The 13,981-nt window shown below is 43.4% G+C and overlaps 1 protein-coding gene across 2 annotated transcripts in view; it reads left to right on the top strand.

Annotated features, from left to right (window-relative positions):
* LOC128743484 (uncharacterized) overlaps positions 1 to 13,981 on the top strand; it is a 222,260-nt gene that overhangs the window by 54,803 nt on the left and 153,476 nt on the right. Inside the window, exon 1 of one of the 2 annotated variants that reach the window (XM_053840077.1) lies at positions 6,574 to 6,800. The exons of the other annotated variant lie outside the window; for it this stretch is intronic. The gene's annotated coding sequence lies outside the window, so the exon portion shown is untranslated. Of the gene's footprint in view, positions 1 to 6,573; positions 6,801 to 13,981 lie in introns of those variants that run through there. 2 annotated transcript variants of the gene reach the window in all.

The raw sequence follows: 13,981 nt of genomic DNA, 5'->3' as shown, positions 1-13,981 counted from the left end.
CTTATGCAAAAACCAAAAAAACATCAAAAGCTCATCAGTAAACAAACCGAACGATGGGAATGGTACAAAGGTTTGTTGATACTATCGAAACTAGTGTGGTATCGATAGTACCGTCAAACTTCATCGTTAGAAATGATTTGCGATTTGTGACACACACGTGGCAAAATTCGGTCTTCTTTCAATGTTATCGTGTTGTTATGCTAATTATCATTAATATTACTGTTGATGTTTGACTAGTTTTGTTCGAAATAGTATCCGTCAAATCATCGATAAATAGCCCCGTAATATCGGTAGTTATTTCAAGTGTTATCTCTCATCGTTAATTGACGGAAATACATGACGGTGTTTGACAGTCAATTTAGTTTGGCGATTCGTAGGCCAGGCGGCGTTTGATAACTGTTGTAATTTTAACGGTTTTTCGTTTGAATTTTTACACAGAAAATTACGAAAAATTTGTTCTAGCTTGGATGTCTGTTCTCTGTGATAATATGCTTTAATGGTCGCTTTTCAGTGATTTCAAAGTTCACGGATCGGAAGGTAAGTATGTTTTAGTCAAATCAGAACAAGAACATTTGGAGTATTCATTAAATCCATCCAACAAATGATGGAATGGCTTTACTTATTACGACGGGAATTAGAAAAAGACCCTACGTGGGACCTTTGCATTTACGGCTCTTTTGAAGGCTTTCTTCGTTCTGACGTGTGGTACTGTATATCTTGGCCGCATTCCATCCATCACCCTCCCACATTCATTGTCAAACCTATCGTTCCATTGATTCAGTTCCACATACCCGATGGAGCTGTCCCCTATAATTACTGCTAATTGTTGTTTTAATGGTGTTCTATCAGTTCACGAGAAGGTTTCGTTTCAGTTCGTCCTCTTCCGGCAGCGCAAGTTCGAGTGAGTGCGCGTTGATTGCGGCGACCTCTGGATGCTTCAATCGCGCATGATTTAACAAAGGTGCCGGTACCAAATGTTGTTCACCTCGGAAAGCTTTGGGCGCATCTTAACCTAGGTAGTGGTCTAAGTCAACGATAGCGCTTCGATAGGATCTTTCGTAAAATTTGGTGACCTCCACCTACGTACGGCCATGTTTTTAGAGGCACCAAGTCGATAAGTCTTAGATCCATTTCGTTGCGGGTGTGCACTGAACCCTCCAATCACCGGTTTGTGTTCCTCCTGGCCAACCTGAGCTTAAAATCCCTGATGATGAACTTGATATCATATTTTGGAAAGCGGTCGTATTCACACTGCAGCTGTGCGTAGAATTCCTCCTTGTCGTTATCGGTACTTCCAAGGTAAGGGCTGTGCACATTGCTGATGATTCTGTTGAAGAACCGGCCCGTAATTCTCAACCTGCACGTTCTAGAATTGATTAGCCACCATCAAATCACACGTTTGCGCAACTTGCCCGTCACTATGAAAGCTATACCCAGCTTGGGTGTGTTGTTACTGTTGAGCTCTTCCAGCATACCCCCTGTAGCGCTGCGACGTCGAGCTTGCTGCTCTTCAAAACGTCGGAGAGCACTCGATTGCTCCCTTAAAAGTTGAAAGATCGGCAGTTACACGTCCCGGGTTTCAAATCCATAACTAAATTCATCGCGTGGGTCTGTTTCGCCGGATGACCAACGAAGCTCGAAAGAGCCCTCCTGCCCTGTCAGCATACGACCCTAGCTTCCACCGTATTGGTTAAAAATTGGAAACTTTTCAGAACTCTCCATAAACCGGCACGAGTTGGCTTGCTTGTTCGAGAGCTACCTCGACTCGGAGTGGAGGTTGCTGCTATTCAGGAAATACGGTGGCCAAATTCCGGAAAAAGGGATTTCCGTGCAGTAGACCCTATTGCAGGCACTCCTTTCAAGTACAACATCTAATACAATGGCGGTAGTAAGGCTGACCATGGAGTCGGTTTGTAGTATTGCGAATGCAAAAGCAACAAGTTACACGGTTGAGGTCCGTAGATAGCCGTATATCTCTTATGAAAATTAAGGGCAAATTCTTCAACTACAACCTAATCAACGTCACGCACCTACAAATAATAAATCCGATGATGCTAATGCGTAGTTCTACGATAAGCTTGAGAGAACCTATGGAGTGTGTACCCAAAGGCCGTGAAAATCATCGTTGGAGATGCAAATACGCAGGTCAGGAGTTTGGAATTCTTCCGTCCTGTCATTGGAAGACATAGCCTTCATCTGTCAACCAATGATAATGTTCTTAGGCTCATATTTTTTGCCACGGCCAGAGTAATGGCCATCTGCAACAACTGCTTTCCACGTCTGAATATTCGGATACACACATGGAGGCATCCAAATGGAATTCTAGCTCTCGGATCGATCATGCCTTGATGCATGGACGACACTTTAGGGATATCGTCGATGTACGGTCTTTTCGGGGACCAATATCGACTCTAACCACTACCGTATGCAAGATACGCAAAAGGTTTTCGGACGCGACGAAGACTCGCACTGAGAGGACGCTGCGTTTCAGCATGCAGCAGTTGACGGCAGATGGCGTAACAGCAGAATACACCAAAAAACTTGATCAACGAATTGCTGAACAGCAGAAAGCAAGGGAAGAAGATATAAGTGGAATGTGGCGGAACCTCCATGATGCCATTGAAACAACTGCGAAAGAGGTGATATCCTCTTACCACAGCGCATGAAAGACAGCTGGTTCGTTGCCGAATGCCAGAGAGTGACAGATTAAAAGAACTAGGCCAGAAGCGCATTGCACGTCAGAACAGAGAAAGGTATACAGAGACTAGAAAAAAGAATCCACCGTCTAAAAACGAGACTACGGAGAACACGTGCTTGCCGGCGCAGAGGAGAGATTCACCAGCAACGACACACGGAGTTTCTACAAAACGGCGAGGTGCAGGAATTTTGCCATTCCTGTGATATGCAATGATAGTGCTGCCAACCTGCTTACTGACAAAACGGTGGTAGCAGCCAGGTGCACGGAGCACTGTAAGACCCTGTTGAATGGAGAAGTAAATACGGAACTTCTAAAAGCGGGCAGCGAGCGACTGTATGCAGCAAACCTCCGGATCATTGTCAGGATCTGGGAGAAAGAACAAATACCGGATGAGTGGTTAGATGGCCTCATTTTTAAAAAATGGCATCGAGTCAAGTGTAGAAACTTACGCAAACAATTCTAGCTATAATGTGCTCTCCCGTATCGTATTCTGTAGACTGAGGTCGTCAGTGGAGCCCTTCGTTGGCAAGTACCAAGCTGGTTTACGTGAGGGTCGCTCCACGACAGATCAGATGATTACCCTGCGTGTGTTACTAGACAAGCTTCGAGAGTAGAACTTGCATGCTCATCAGCTGTTTGTGGTCTTCAGTACGGCGTACGATTCAGTCAAATACAGTAAGATGTAGCAGATATGGCTAGAACACGGTTTTCCGACGAAACTAGTTACGTTGATTCTTGCAACGCTGCATGGGTCAAAATTATGCATTAGCGATTGGGACCTCAACCGCTTTCGTGACGTTAGATGGACTGAAGCCAGGGGATGCGCCCTCTAGCCTCCTATTCAACATTGCCTTAGAAAGTGCAATTCGAAGAGCAAACGTGGAATGGAACATGTCATCACGAAATCTCACATGCTTCTTGATTTTGCGCAGTGGAGCAGTGGAAGATGTGACAACGCTGTAGGCCGCAAAATAAAACGACGAATTGCAGCTACGAATCGGGCTTTCTACGGATTAACTAGCCAGCTGAAGTCACGTTGTTTGTAAATTCGCAAAACTGGTGCTTTACAGAATACTAATCTTCCCGGTGGTCCTTTATGGACACAAATCGTGGTCGCAAAAGGAGGCTTTTTGACGAGTACTTGGAGATTTTGTGGGAAAAATCTATACTTCGTGACTAAAAGGAAAATGGAGTGTGGCACAAACGAGCTGTATCAAGTATACAAATATGTTGATATAGTGAAGGAAGTACAATGTGGCAAGCTGCTATTTTCAGCAGAGAACTAGGAAGAGGCCATAGACTTCGTGGCAAACCCCGCACCCGAGGGATGTGCGCTGTCAAGAACGAAGCACATTCAGCTGGTGTTCGAGAATGGGATTTCAGAACGCCAGCCACGATATCTGCGGAATATTTGTCCATCTCTTTTCTATTAGGCAGTATTTTACATTGAATAATTTTTGTACAAAACATTCTAATGAAGTAACTATTTTGTAAATTTCATAGTAGAAGAATTGAATGAAAAAAATCGATAATCATGTAAAATCTGAGACCTGACCAGGTCTCAGATCATCTGCATTAGTAATTCTTAATACTAAACACATCTAACCTTCCACACACTCATAATATTCCACAGACAAGTGGAGTATTGAACAATAGCAATGATTACTAAAACTTCCCATGTGCAAGACAAACACAACAACCGCTAATTTCTTTTATTATTTATCGGTGCTTGTCCAATAAAAAGCAATTCAACAGCCATGCTTAGACTGGTCAGTTGATTGCTAGTTTCTGCTTGACCACATCCAAAGAAATGCCCGCAGGCGAAACTTCCTCACGGTCGAACCGGCATTATTTCTTGCGGGCACTCACAGCTCAAAGTCCTGTCCTATACCTCTACGATACGACGAGACAATTAATTCAATCAATCCAATCGCCATCTTTTCAATTGCTCTAGTTATATAACCATTACCTATTTGGAAAGTCTCAAATCAAAACAGTCATTGCTAACGACAGCTGATACAATTGCTCCCCGAGACCCCGGCTTTTATAAAACGAATCAAATCGACAGATTCCGAACGGTCTGGTCTGTAATCTGATTGTCAGTTTCGAGTTTGAAGGTACTTCAAACTACAGAGTGTCGAATTTATTTGCCGCCAGAAAAATAACAGTGTTAGATAAGTACAAAACCATCACTTCCATCAACCAACATGACAAACGGTCTGATGCAAACGACAGAAAATATGAACCAAAATAAAATTGTAGAAAAAATGCTCCTAGCATTATGTGCGCCCTCGCGGTTGGTGTTGAAAGTGATCTGACATCTCATTTTGACATCTTCATTGTGAATATCAGCCAGCAAAATAACGGGTGCAATAATGCGGAAAAAATGAAACACAATTTATTTTATTGTTATTATCTGCAGCAAAAAAGCCGCAATGCAAAATTTTAATTGACAGATGTCGAAACCGTGAACCGTTTTTGATCGAAAGAAATGTTTCTATTTTGGACAGTTCCAACAACGTTTCTATGTTAATTTATGCAAAAAAAATGTTTTTTACCAACAAATGCCCGAAAAGACGCTGTATTAGCAAATATTCCGGCGGAAAAAACCATACTCACGTGCGGCAAGCAAGAGATGAGCTGTCAGCATTCATAAAGGAAATTGAAAAGTCTAATTCCGGTACATGAAAAAATTAGTTTTTACCCTTGCCTTGCAGCACCTTCGCTGAGGATCGCCTGGGAATCGAGACTCGAACCATTTGCCTTTCCCACATTTTATAGCAAAATTGCTTTCCGTTGATAATCCCATTCAATGGCTGCGCAAACATATCCGGAGGAGTTACATGAGGATTTTTCACTTCTGCAAACCCCTAAAAGTTGATTTGTACCGAAAATGCGAGATGAAAATTGAAACCGCCAGTCCCCTTCGCTTTTCCCCAACGGCCACCAAACCAATCAATGCAATTCAATATAGTAAATACGGAAACCATCAGTTTGCCGGAAAACTTTGCTGTTACAGTCGAGGGCCGCTTTGAAATGTCGTTTATTCGGCAGGCAGGCAGCCAGACAGTCGGCGATTGCCAGGACGCGGCGGTTGTCAATACCACTGCTGTTGGCTGGTTGGCTTGCTGGCAATGGCAATGGGAAGAGGAAATGACATACCATGATATGCTCAATCAAATTGATACCCTTGCCCCGCGCTCTGTCGCTACCATCTACTGAGCCGGCACTACGTTGTACCTCTTCCGAGATGGCTAGGCCAATGTAGATTCGACTGCCAGTCGTTGGGCCTGCTATTTTTCCAACCGAACGCTTGTTGGGTCGTCGTTAGAAAATGAAATATGCCAAAATTTACTCGGTGAAATGTTGCCGATGGTTCGATAGCGCACTGATTGAATTGATTTCAGATTTGTCTCCTACGCATTTCTGTCCTTTGTTTGTTTCCTCCGGCGTTGAGGGTCATTATATCCAATCAAGTGGTAAAACGCAAGGGACGTAAGCAACAATACATGCGTAACTTCGAAAATCTATAGCTTAACTTACGTCCTCTCAAAGATGGAAACTGGTAGAATTTTGAAAACGATTAATACATTTTTTTTATTTCTGATCTGGATACTATGGACCTTTCTGCTTATTTAAATAGGTACTAATTTTATAACGTTCCGACCGACCAAGGATGAAAAAATTATGCAACTAAGCCCACGTTTTGGAAACTAAACAATAATTTCTTTATTTTGTTTAGGAGCAAACTTTATAACTTCTGATCTTTGTAAACAAAACACAACCCGAGAAAATAAATAGAAATTCTTGTCAGGAGTATTCATTTCCCACCATGTGTCTCCATCATAATATTAAAAATTCTTTTTTGACGTAGGACGACAGCTTATCCGCAAAAGGATCGTGTCCGCAATAGGATCTGCTGCCCGGAATAGCCGTTCTCCCCTTTTTGGCCATGGCGCTTCCTAAATGGCTGCAAGCTCGAGCGTTACCTTACCTTCTGCAGATCTCTGGCCAGAATACCCGTGCGTGCCGGTTCAAGTCTTCTGAAGTGCAGTCTTCTGAAATAACACAAGTGTTGGACATTTTACGAACACTTTAACAAGTTAGTGAACCCATTCGCTGTAAAAACAAGTTAGATTAAAACTACTCGGTCGGTGGTTATCTACAATAGACGGAGGAAGAGGCACAATTTGTGTCTAAAACCCAACCAGACGCGTCGCTATCTTGATAAGTGAGTTTTGCAGTCTCCTTTTGTCCAGCGCCTCTATGGTTCAAAGGTACAAGTACCAGCGAACCACATGCCCTGGCGGGTGTTATTGATTCGAATCCGGTTAGAAACTCTGATTATAGCTTGGTTCGACTCATGCACCTTCCAGCATTGAACAAAAGGTAGGAGTCAAAACGACTACTTGTTAAGCGTAGCTACCAATATCCCCCCCCCCCTCCTCTCCTCACCTTTCCGCTCTTCCCTTTCCTTCACCAAAAAATTTTCATTTCTTTCCCCTACCGTCCCTTCATCAATTGTAGAACCACCGTTTCAAAAAAATATTAAATAAGCATCTACTGAGGAAAACACTGAAAATGAAGTCGGTTTCCCGACGGCACTATTATGCTGCAACTAGGGCTGTCGGTATTGAGTGCTTTTGGTGAAAACCGGTATTTCGGTATTGGCGTAGAAAATACCGGTAGTACCGGTAAAAAACCGGTATTGGCAGATTATTCGGAATCAATAGAAATGTCGATGTTTTTCAGTAAATGTCTCTATTTTCAATCTTTAGTTTCAATATTGTTCCTTAGCAAAGTAGAATTTAAGCAGATATAATACGCTTAGTGATTTATTTCCCTTACTAGATTTTATTGCCAGCCAGCGCCCAGCGCTTCCAACGAAAATGTCTGCTTTCATCGAAGTCTGACAAAAGGCTCTAAGCGCATCAGGAATTTTTCTTTCATTTATTTAAATTTATAGTAGTGAAACCCGCTTTTAACTATTTTTAAATGTCCCGGTAATGTAGCTTCTAGCATATTAAATGCCCCGGACTCCTATTGTCTCTTCACGAATTTTCCTGCATGCTCAGAGCAGAACCCTTGCATAGCGTCATCCTCTTCATCATCGTTCACAGATATCTTCTCTTCTCTATTATCAATCCCACTATTCGCAGAGCTTGGAAATTTTATCTGCTTGTTTGATCAATGTATCACTCGAAATACTTGAAAAATATTCCAAATTCTTTCCTGGCAGATCCTTTAATGGCAAGAATGCCTGAAAAGCGGAAATATTCATGTATTCTGACTGAGGCTCGGCATCCTCGAAACAAATAAATGAAGCTGACTTTCTCTTACCTTCGCTTTATACATGAAGCGATTTGTTTCATTTGATGAACAGAACGTTTTAAGCAAGCTTCAGCTGAAGTTAGTGACTATTTCAAATGACTACGATTGACAGTCAGGCACGATTTGTCGATGTTGAGTAGATTAATTATAATATGCACTAAATTGTCGGAAATGTTACTTAAATTCAATTCAATTGCATTCAAAGTTGCTAGCCTTCTACTGAATATTTGATAGACATTTGATTTGACAAACGAAACTTTAAAATCGGTCGACATTATGAAGTGAAAACCGTTTTATTGAGGCTGATTGAAGCCAGTTTTAAAACGGAGCGGCGTTGCTTCAGTCGAAACTAAAGCTTCATTACTTCATTGTTGAGTAGTGATTTGAAAAATCACTTATAAGTGACGTTACTGGGCCCTGATCTTGTTGCCTAAATTCGTTATTTGCGAACTTCGAATAATTTGGTGGCCTTTAAATATCAAGTTGTTCAAAAATAAATTGAAACGCAACGTCTGGCTACTATGAAACTTTTTTACGGCAAAGATGCTCTACTGTGCCTTAAGCGGGTTCAAGAGCTATAATTATTTGACGTACAATTTCACCTTCTTCATTGTTAGTAGTCGCAGAATGTCGTCAGCATTAACACCAAGTTGTTTTTCTATGAGTTTTACAATCTTCCATCAAACTTAGTTCTTCTTCGAATAAGGAGTTTGAAAAAACTAAGATATTAGAAAATACCGGAAATACCGGTTTTTTGCCTTGCCAAAACCGGTATTTCGGTATCCAAAAATTGGCCGGTATTACCGGTTTCGGTACTACCGGTACCACCGGTTAGACAGCCCTAGCTGCAACTGACCGATTTCTCGTCGGACTTCTTAAAGATCGGAAGGCGGCCCGCTGTTACTGATTGTAGACACTCCTCGCTTAATTTCCGTTCCAAATCCTACTGTTGTATTCCCATTTAGAACTGCTTTCACCTTTCGACCACTTCGCGCTCGTTCATGACCAGGTTTCCTTCCTAATCTCTAGTTCCTACACATATGAGGCTTCGGTGTGTATCCTTGACGAGATTGGTTCTTATGGAACTTACGCGTTACATTAGTTCGGAATAATTATTCCAGCTTTTCACGATCTCTGTTCACCTTCTGACTCTATTTCCTCTTCGGGATAGTGGTCAACTCATACCACCTTCGTCGATACTTGGTCAAATTCTATTTCAAGGGAATGCTTAGATAGTGATTCCGCACTCTTTTTTTTCTTCATCGTTTGTCGGCATTCCCCGTCAAACCAGTCATTTCGTGCACTCGAGATTTGATCACCTAGCACCGTGTTTGCGGCCTCATTGACGGTCGAACTTATTCCGCTCCATCCGTCTTCGAGGGTTGAAGTACCTAGAAACACAAAGCAAGGCAGAGCTTCATCCAGTAGCCGCGCGTAATTTTCGGCAGCTCGCGGGTTATCTAATTGTCGAATGCTTGCCCAAGGAGGGCGGCTTTGTCCCGCAGTATACGTCGTCGATAGTTTGGAGCGCACTTATACTTTATTTAATTGGCATGCCGTCACAGAACAGAAGTGGAAGTCAGAACCATTCGGCGATCAAAACTTGTGACCGAGTTTTTTTGTTTTAATTTTTCTTTGGGAAGGTTTTCCTATAGAGGCGAATCAGCAATATAAGCAGAACGCTCGCTGCCAATCGCATAGCAGCTTTCACATGCTTTCGTGTGCATTCGTATGCGTTTGTGTGTTTTCGTGGAAAAAAGTGACTCGCTACCGCCAGGTTCGCTAGTATCTGTAGAAGGTAGCATGTACGTGTTTGGATTTTTACTTCCACTTCTGTTCTGTGATGCCGTCCTAAGACATAGCCTGATGAACAAAATTTCTTCAATCAGGCTATGTGTGGGTTACCGGTCTGCAATTCCTTGGACACCGTGTATTCTCTGTCAGATCTCGCTCCATCTGGTGTAACCATCTTGCTCGCTGCGCCCCTGGTCATCTTGTTCCTAAAGGATTTCAAGAAAATACAATTTTTACAAGAATAGTTGACCATGCTATAATACTAGAATGCTAGCAACATGCCCTGCCCATCGTATCCGCCAAGCTTTAGCCACCTTTAGAATACTATGTTCACCATAGAGTTGTGCGAGTTCATGGTTCATCTTCCGCCTCCATGGTCCATTCTTCTGTACTATAAAAACTCTGAGCATTGTCTATGTTTCATTCTTGTAGAGAACTGCCGGTCTAATGAGCGTCTTGTACAGGGTACACTTTGTATGGGGGCTTAGTCTTTTCATCCGCAGTTGCTTGTGAAGCTCATAGTAAGGAAGACTTTCGCTGAAAACACGCCTCCGAATCTCACGACTGGTGTTATTGTCTGCTGTTATAAGTGATTGTTACACTGCTGCCCAAAGGACGTCGGTCGGCTTCGGCTCCCAATGACATACGTTGCCTCCTATTGCGCATTAAACGCTTCCTTCTCATCGTCGGGTCCACCTTCGTGTGAACAGTGGCACGTTTATGATGAAACGACCTTTAATCTTCAACATCTATTCCATGTCTGTCATGTCATGCGCACGTACCATGCTAGCCCCCTGTTATCCACGATTGAGAGATGTTACACCACAGGTGACTTGATCATGTTCTCAACTGATAACGCCTGTGAGTGAGTGTTAAGGTTGATATAGCCCAGAAGAAGAGATGAAAATGATATTGTAAGGCTAGTGGATCGCAGACATTATTAAATTCGTGAAAATAATATTTTTAGTTATTGAAATAGTTTCTTGTGACTAATAAAGCACAATTACACCTGTCACTGCTGACGCTTTATCCAGGAGATAGGTAGTTTACCACTTTGTATACTGCATAAGAAGAGCCAGTTTATATTTCCATTCCATAGCATTAGCGCAACGCGGATTTTTGAGAAATCGTCTTCTTGGTTTAAAAGACTACCAATTTGAAGGATTATCAATTAAAACGGTAACCTTTTATTCTAATAATTAAAGAAGCAATATTTTCTATATCTACAATTCAATAATTAGCGGTATATTGTTGGCTAAAGTCGATATCGAAGTGAGGTTATATTCGTCGTAAAAGAAGAAACTTATTGTAAGTAAAGTTAATTATTTTGTTGATATAAACACAAATAAAACTATTTTTAGTTCGAGTCACGCAAAAATCGGACTACGGAAAACTTTCTACAATGTCTTTATTTCGACACCTTTGTCAGTGCCGGATGTTCTGAGTTAAATTTACTTGATTACTCGTAGTAAAAATGAGTTTAGGTTACCTTACTAAGCCACCTGCCATCTTAGCTGTAGTGCCGAGACATATCTTCCACATTTCGCAATTCAACCGCTCGCTGCGGTTCAGACGCTGTCGTCAGCCGCTCCTAACTTGGAGTACAATCGCGTACTTGGTTGAAAAATCGTCAAGCCATCAAGATCCGCCACACGTTTATACGCATACGGATTTCACTCCAACCACCCATAGATGGAAGACATCATACTTCGATCCAGAAGTATTTGTGGAAGCGATCCGAAGTGAGTGCGGTGATCGCGGTATGCCTGATCCGAACGCAGATCATTTGGTTGAGGTACTGTCGTGTGACGCTACCATGCCTAGGAAATGCCGACCTAGGTATAGTAGGTCACCGGCTTACTGGCGGACAGATCAAATTGCGGAACTCCGCGGAGCGTACTTTCACGCGAGGAGAACTATGCAAAGAGCTCGTTCTGACGAAGGCAGGGCTGAATGTCGAGTAGCACCTGTTACTACACGCAAAGCGCTTAAGAATGGGATAAAAGCTTGCTAAACGAGCCTGCTTCGAAAGTTTATGCGCTAGTGCAAATGCGAACCCGTGGGGTGATGCCTAAAGAATCATAATGGCAAAGACCAATGGCGTAATGGCGCCCGCAGAGCGATCGCCAGAGATGCTGGAGCGGATCATCGAGGGCCTCTTTCCTCGCCACGGGCCAAGGCCCTAGCCTCGGGCCACAGAGTCGTCCCACGGCCGACGTTCCAGTATCTCAGACCATAGCGTAGGATGGTCGGCATCCATGCCGAACATCAAAAATAACGTAGGCGACGGCGGTTCAGAGGTCGGAGAAGAAGCGACGGTTACGAACGAGGAACTCATTGAGATCGCTAAATTCCTAAAGATGAGCAGGCACCAGGACCACACGGAATCCCGAATTTGGTCATTAAAGTGGCTATTTTGGAGGCTCCCGAATTATTCGGGGCAGTAATGAGTAGATGCCTGGAAGATGGCCACTTCCCGAAAAGATGGAAGCGACAGAACTTGCTCCTATTGCCGAAGCCGGGAAAACCTCCGGGTATCCCCTCGTCATATTGGCCGATCTGTCTGCTCGATACTGCGGGCAAGGTACTGGAGAGGGTTATCCTTAACAGACTCGTACAGTACACGGAAGGTACAAATGGTCTGTCAAGGAACCAATTCGGCTTCCGTAAAGGCAAATCTACGGTGGATGCCGTCTTGTCTGTTACTAGGACAGCCGAGGTGGCAATCCAGCGTAAGAGGACGGGTATCCGCTATTGCGCACTTGTCACGCTCGACGTGAGAAATGCGTTTGATAGCGCTAGCTGGGACTCCATAGCCAACTCGCTTCGGAACGTCCAAGTGCCGGTGTCGCTATACAGGATTCTGGAAAATTATTTCCAGAATCGTGTGCTATGCCACAACACGGAGGAGGTCCAGAAGTGCTTTTCAATCACCGCAGGGGTTCCGCAAAGTTCCATATTGGGCCCGGTGTTATGGAACGTCATGTATGACGAGGTGTTGAAGTTAAAATGCGGACGACATCACCTTGGAAGTCTACGGTAAATCTATCGGAGAGGTCGAGTTGACGGCTGCCCACTCTATAAGGATTGTTAAAGATTGGATGCGCTCCAGGAAACTGGAAATAGCGCGTCACAAAACGCAGGTTATCGTGGTGAACAACCGCAAGTCGGTGCAGCAAGCAAAGATCAGTGTCGGGGACTGCACTATTTCGTCAACGCGGTCCTTAAAACACCTGGGAGTCATGGTCGACGATAAGGTCAAGTTCGAGAGCCACGTCGACTATGCTTCCAAGAGGGCTTCCACAGCTATTTCGGCATTGTGTCGTTTGATGTCTAATAGCTCTGCCGTATATCGCAGCAAGCGAAGGCTATTAGCCAATATGGTCCAGTCCATCCTTAGGTATGGCGGGCCGGTGTGGTTATCGGCGTTAGGGACTAAAAGCTACCTAGGTAAGCTTTAAAGTACCTATCGTCTCATGTGCTTGAAAGTGGCGAGTACGTATTGCACAGTTTCACATGACGCAATCTGCGTCTTAGCGGGTATGATTCCTATTGGCATCATCATCAGTGAGGACGAAGAGTGCTTCAACCAACGTGGAACTAGTGGCATACGGAGTACTACAAGATCGGCCTCGATGATCATATGGCAGCGGGCATGGTCTGATTCCACAAAGGGCCGGTGGACACACCGACTTATTCCGGAAGTATCCGAGTGGGTCAATAGGCGCCACAGCGAAGTTTGTTTAACGTTTGTCTATTAATAGCATACTCGAAGAGAATAGGCGTTTGAATTCGGTGAAAAGTAATTACTTCACATTTAGTAAGGTAAGTATTTAAGGAATATAGTTTATACCATGTAGTAAATTTATCTAATAAAGACTGCAGACGATAACAATCCTCCAAACTACGAATCGTCAAGTAGATTTTGAAGGCATCGGCGTAAACAAGTCGACAGCCATTGACTATGGCATGAGCTGCGTCATGGAAAAGTATAATGAAAGAAGTGGACCAAGAATGCTACCCTGTAGTATACCAGCCATATGGTATAACCGTGGGCGTTGTGAAGCTCTCAAGCCCAAAATATCGGCTAGCATTAGAAGCAATGTAGTTCCTAGTGGTACTCATAATAGCAATGCTAACAACTATTGCAAATAATTT

This window comes from Sabethes cyaneus, chromosome 3 (genome assembly GCF_943734655.1).
Source record: "Sabethes cyaneus chromosome 3, idSabCyanKW18_F2, whole genome shotgun sequence".
In the NCBI taxonomy this organism is placed as follows: Eukaryota; Metazoa; Arthropoda; class Insecta; order Diptera; family Culicidae; genus Sabethes; species Sabethes cyaneus.
The sequence above is the reverse complement of the archived record's forward strand: the minus strand, read 5'-3'. Positions and strand labels throughout refer to the sequence as shown.